Genomic DNA, 5,983 nt, shown 5'->3' with positions numbered 1-5,983 from the left:
TATTGTTTCTTTCTGTGTTGTCTTAGTGGACTTCTGTGGAAGAAAACTCTCCTCAATGTCTCCAGATACGTCCCTTACTTTGAGCTATTACCTAAGTTTTGCCCTTGGCAAATATTTTATTAAAATGTGTGAAGATCAAGAGTTCGTGGGTAGGAGTTTGGGAAATTCTTTATCTTTGATCTGAGTAGCTCACTCCTGTGCTTAGATAATTTCCTCCTGCATGAAAGCATCTCAGTTTTTTCCACTTCTCACTTGGTTATTAAGCAGATCTTCAAAAGAGTGTTGCATGTAGATCTTGTGTTGGGGCTGTCAGTAGGTCCCTCACTGACTGCAGCTTTCTGGGCAAACAGTATCAGACCTTCCCCAATGTGTGTAGCTACTCTGTGATTTTCTGTGGGGTTGGTACTGACAGGATAACTATTTCCTTTGGGAAAATCTTCCTGTGTTCAGCCAGCTTGGTTTCATGGTACGTTTTTAGGCTTAAGATGAATGGAGAGAAGAGGTGGTAGAAGGTTTCAATCCTGTTTAATTAACTGACAGTTGAAGTCTTTCCAGACAGAAGACTTTAAACAATCATTTTGTTGGAAGAGCAGCAGAATTTATTTTTTTATGCCATATATGGCATAAAAAAGTAGTTACTATGATATACCTATTTTTAATACTTCATCCTCAAACAACCACTGGAGAAGATAATATCAGTAATTTCTTGGTCTCCTTCCTGAAAAAGTTTACTCTTTGTCATCAAGCTGAAATTCATTATTATTACACTGTAGTAATATTTGCTATCTCAGATGTGAGATCCCATGTGGGATCAGGCTGCCTCACACAAAAGCCTGTGGTTGAATGGGTCTGTAGATGTTTTTTTAAACATTTAGTATTTTGGGATTTTCTTAATTAATCTCATAATGTTCTGTTTACTGATATTGAAATTCTAGCGCATCCATCTTTGCCTATATGATTCTAGGCTGACACCTGACTCAAATTAATTTGTCAGTAATTTTTTTTTCCCTTGTGAGATTCAGATGAGGTCACGTGAATATGAAAACATGGTTTATGTTTGAATAATTGAAGAGTCTCTGCTGAATAGACAACTGCTGCTTTCAGAGACTTACAAGGAAATTGTTGGCATTTTGCCCCACAGAGTAGTACAGGATGGTTGGCTATGACTTTTTTTCTGCAGGGTTCTTTCTGCTTCTGTCCAGCTGTGCTAGGCTGGCTCTAATTAAGCCATCAAGGAAGTGTTTCCTATTAACCCTGGTTTTATGCTGTTATGAGTGAACTTCCATCTTAGGTGGTGTTTGCATCTTCCATGCGTTCACATGGGACATGCAGTTGCCTGGGAAGTTAGCACTGCAACATTTGACTTTAGGTTTTCACATTTGCCATTTGCATGTAATGAAAAATAACTTAGAACTGGTTTATCCATAATAGCTCTGCCAGAGACAAAAATGGTCTCAGTCTTTTCATTGAGGAGAGAAGCACAGAAGTATTTTGACAGAGAGTAAACTGAGCGTGAAGATGTTACACCTAGGAAGACAGTAAAGATACTTGGTTTGGGTTATACTTTTTGCCTCCTTTAGGTGGCCTTCTTCAATGGGAGAGAAAACGCTGGAAATTGACCAGACTTGTTTGAAATTAAGACAAGTTTAGAAGGCAGTGGGTAGTAGGTGGGAGCTGGTGTGTAGTGGGCCCTGCCGAGGGAAAGGCGGTGGCACCGCGGGCCGGCTCAGGGCCTTCCCTGCGGCTGCTCCCACTCCCGGATTTCCAGCCCTGCTGAGGGAAAGGCGGTGGCACCGCGGGCCGGCTCAGGGCCTCCCCTGCCGGCTGCTCCCGGATTTCCAGCCCTGCCGAGGGAAAGGCGGTGGCACCGGGGGCCGGCTCAGGGCCTTCCCTGCGGCTGCTCCCGATTTCCAGCCCTGAGGGCAGGCTGCAGGGAGCCCTGCCCGGTGAAACGAGCTACAGCCCCTGCCTGGCTGGCGAGATGTTAATATTGGTTTTGAGGAGAACCACCACATGCCAGCTAACGACGTGCTTGGGTTTTGTCCCCGAACACAAAATAAATCTTGGTTTTAGTGGTAACAGCAGTCTCTCACAGTGCTTTTGGCCTGTTTTTAGCATGGAATGTTTCAGCTGTGCCCCGGCCCAGCCCCACATCCCTCGCCACAGCCTCCTAGGAAAACAAACAATCTTTACTGCTCGTCCTCAGCTGCTGACACAGCCTGGGTTATCGGAGGGAAGCGCTGGCAGCAGGCCTGGGCTGGCAGGTGGCGAAGGAGGGGCTGAACTGTTCTTATCTTGGATAAGCCCAGTCAGCGCTGTGGGAGGTGCAAATAATTAGCAGTTGTGATCGTGATTAAGCCTGAGGCAAATGTGAAAAACTGTAACAAAAGCAAAGTCGTTTCTACAACGATTTCCGTGCTAAAAAAAGTAAGGTGCTGGTGGAAGGTGCCATACAGGTCATGCAGGCAGGCTTATACAAAATGAACTGTGTGCCAAAGTATTTCACGTGGAAGTGTATACTCACTAATTGCCTGTGAGCAGGGGGATTTCAACAGTTCACCCTGCCAGGCTGCGGAAATGTGTGACTTGAAAGAAACTGAAGTTGCAAGGAAACAGGCACTGGAATCAAAAATAAATAGAGGTGTGAGGGGTCGATTGGCCGCCAGGAGGGCGCTTGTGTTGCTGATGTTACCCAGCGAGCTGTTTGTGGAAGTGGTTAGCAAAGGCTAAGGCCAGGTGAAGGGCAGCTGGGGGCTCACTTTTAAATAAAATATTTCCCAGGAAGCATAGAGCTAGATGAAGGCAATTTTCCATTTTGGGCTATCTACCCAGATTCACTTTACCAGGCCTCATTCCTCCTAACTCTTAGTGTTGTTTCAGTCTGATCTCGGGCTGGAATTGGTGATACAGCTGCTGGAGCAAATGTGATCTCCTGCCCTGTCCTAGAGGCTGGGTTGTGGCAAATGCCCACTCCAGCAGTTTGTCATGTGTCTGTCACGCATGCCCCTCCCCTGGCTCCAGTTGCTCAGTGTGTTTCAGGTGTTCACCCTCCACATTATTAGGTCACCCTGTTCTTCAGCAGTGGCAGAAAACCCCCCTGACTTACTTAAGAAGTGATGTAAAATGCATATGAATGTAGCTATTAGCTATTGGCAGAGGTAGAAATCATACCGGGGCTAACCAGCTTTGAGAGAATTCTTTTATATTGCCTGCTATTTTTAAATGCAATTGCATCTTTGTAACGGTTTGCAAATAAAAACTCTTTTCTCATATTATTTCAAACTAAGTTAATGTGGTATTGTGGCATAGCTAGTGGATCAAATTGATATAATTAAAATAAATATGTTAGACTGTCAAAATACTTCTGTGCTCTGTGTAATGCTGAACACTGCTTGCATATACAAAGCTAAGCCCAGACTCCATCACTCAAACCAGGCTATGTCTGTGTGGGGGATGCAGAGGTCCTGTTTATTTCACAACCACTGTGCACCCACAGCTCTAAGTGAATTCATTGACATCTGCACATGTGTGCGTTGCTGCTTCACATCAGAGCTGTAATTTGTTCCTGGCCATCAGAAGAGTCTCAGGGTGTTTAGCATTGGCACAGACTAATGCAATTACATGTATCAGATACTGGTTACTCTGCAACCAATTCTAAACAGTGTCCTTGCACTAACTTTAAAGGTCACTGTTGATGGGGTCTCACATTTGCGAACACCAAGCTTAATTTGTTGTCTATTTTAATGTATTGTCCTGAAGTTATTGTGTTTTGAGAACATAGAATCTATTAAGAAGCTTAATAGAGCAGCTCATTCCAATTATAAGAAGTGTATTGGTGGAGAAAATGGAAATGCAACAAAGATCAATGTATTAAGTAGTTGCCTGAATGGAGGAAATAGAGGAAATAGATGAAAATTAACTCTCTTTAGTACAAAAAGATACGTGCTTCTATACATTACTAAAAATGTTCAGTTACTTATATTGTAGGTGATGATAAAGCATTGCTACGCTGACTGTATAAAATCAGATACAGAGCTATACACAACTTTTTCCTTCATTCATTTCTTTTTCCCAAGATGTTGCTGGGTATAGTTGACTTTATTTTGTCTTCACTTTCTTTTTTAAATTTTAAATTTTCCTTCTTGGTTATATTTCCCTCTTTTGGAGGTTCTTAAACTTCTGTGCTGGAAGATTGTTGTGTTGAAAAGTTATTTGGCACCAAAATAACTTAGCAGTGCACCTGAGATGGGTCGTCTGTGATGATGCAGTCTGGAGCAACTGGCTCTTTGGCTTTTAATTTCTGTTGCTAAACGCCAGGTCTCATGAGTGAAAAATCAGGGTTTCAGATTGTGGCCTAAGGATGTGGGCATTTGGATAGTGATCCTAAGTGAATGTTGCCAAATTCCTTTTTCAGTGGTGTCTAAAGAAAGAAAACAGGGGAGGTACTTTTGACTCGGATGAATTCTCTGCTCCAGTTTGCCATGTAGCACAGTTTGGTGTATCATCTGCTTTGGCAAAATCTCATGGGGAGGCAGAAGAGAGGGAAAAGTCTTGAGCCAGGTTTTGCTTTTCCTGCTTTTCTGCTGTAGCCCCTCTTGTACTGGCAGTCACGATTGAAACATTCTTGAAACATGTTTGAAAAATGTTATTGTAATTATTCTTCATTTTACTCTTAAGGGCAGGTTTCATGGAGCTATGAAACAAACCTATGATCCATAGAAATTCAATATTAAAAGCTAGTTGAATTTTTACAGTATCATCCATTTACTAATTTCCCCTTTTGTGGTATAAACAGGATGCCATTTAAGCCTCATTTTAAATTATCTGTGGATAATATCTGTGAAGGAGTTCTCAAGGTTTTTTTTTTTTTTAAGTAGTAGAAGACCTTAGCCTGAATGTGAGCAAAACGAGGTAAAGACTGGCTTACTCAAAAGTTCACTCAAACACAAATTGTATATTTGCAGTAGGTTTTTACTTTGAATTGCCTGAACAAATAATTGTCTTGTTTTCCCATGTGAGAGGAGCAGTCAGTAGGACGTGGAGAAAGAAGTCCCCACCACCATATTGTGGTAAAGAGATGAAGAATGATCAGGAGCCCTTTACTCTGCATTGCCCCTTCTGTAGGAATGGGGAAAGGAGTAAAAGCACTGTGCTGCAGATGAAGCTATGAAGGGGATGTATCATAGTTGGGACTGAACTGAAATGTGCTCATATCTTCCCTCTGGGATTTGCACCAAACCTGGCATTTCAGTACCTGAGTAAGAACAAGAGTTGGACCACAATGGGGTTAAATGTTAAGAGCAAAGATAGGTTAGAATAACATTAGCTGTAGCTGAAAAATCACTTCAGTCTCATGAGGCCTGCTAAGATTGTCTCAGGTGTCCTTCTCAGTTTTGGCTTAAGATCATAAGTTCCTTGTTTTGATTCTGCTTTTTTGTGTTTCTTGGGTTTTTGGAGTAATATGTTATCTGATGCTAAAGAAAAACACTACTATGTTATAAGATTTCTGGGTTATGCTCAATTTTTCAGCATGTGTTTGCAGTGTTTTTTGCCCTTTCAAAAATTGTCAGGAGAGGCTGCATATCTTACAAGACTGCATCCTGTTAAAGATTCAGAGGTCTTCAGATCATGTGATAGTTTCTAGGGCACATTGTTCATTACAGACAGTAACAACACAGGGAACAGGATGGATTATTGAGGATCTTGATAGATGATTCTGTGATCTGAGACTGGTCAGAGCTTGAAAAGATAGAGATCTCTATTCCTAAAAATAATAAACTCCTGACTTTTGATGGGATTGCTCATATGCTCAAACTTTTTTTGGAAGAGGTTTCATTTCCAGCCTACTGACAGGTGTGCATTTTAAAATTATTTTATCCAGATTTTCCTCCTTGTTCTTCTGTTTCCAAGATTCATTGCTAAAGCAATTAAAAAAAAATTCTAATTGTCAATAAGTTGTTTATTGTGGTGCTATTTAAAGCAG

The sequence above is a fragment of the Serinus canaria genome, chromosome 6 (genome assembly GCF_022539315.1).
Source record: "Serinus canaria isolate serCan28SL12 chromosome 6, serCan2020, whole genome shotgun sequence".
Classification (NCBI taxonomy): Eukaryota; Metazoa; Chordata; class Aves; order Passeriformes; family Fringillidae; genus Serinus; species Serinus canaria.
This window is presented reverse-complemented; position numbering follows the sequence as displayed.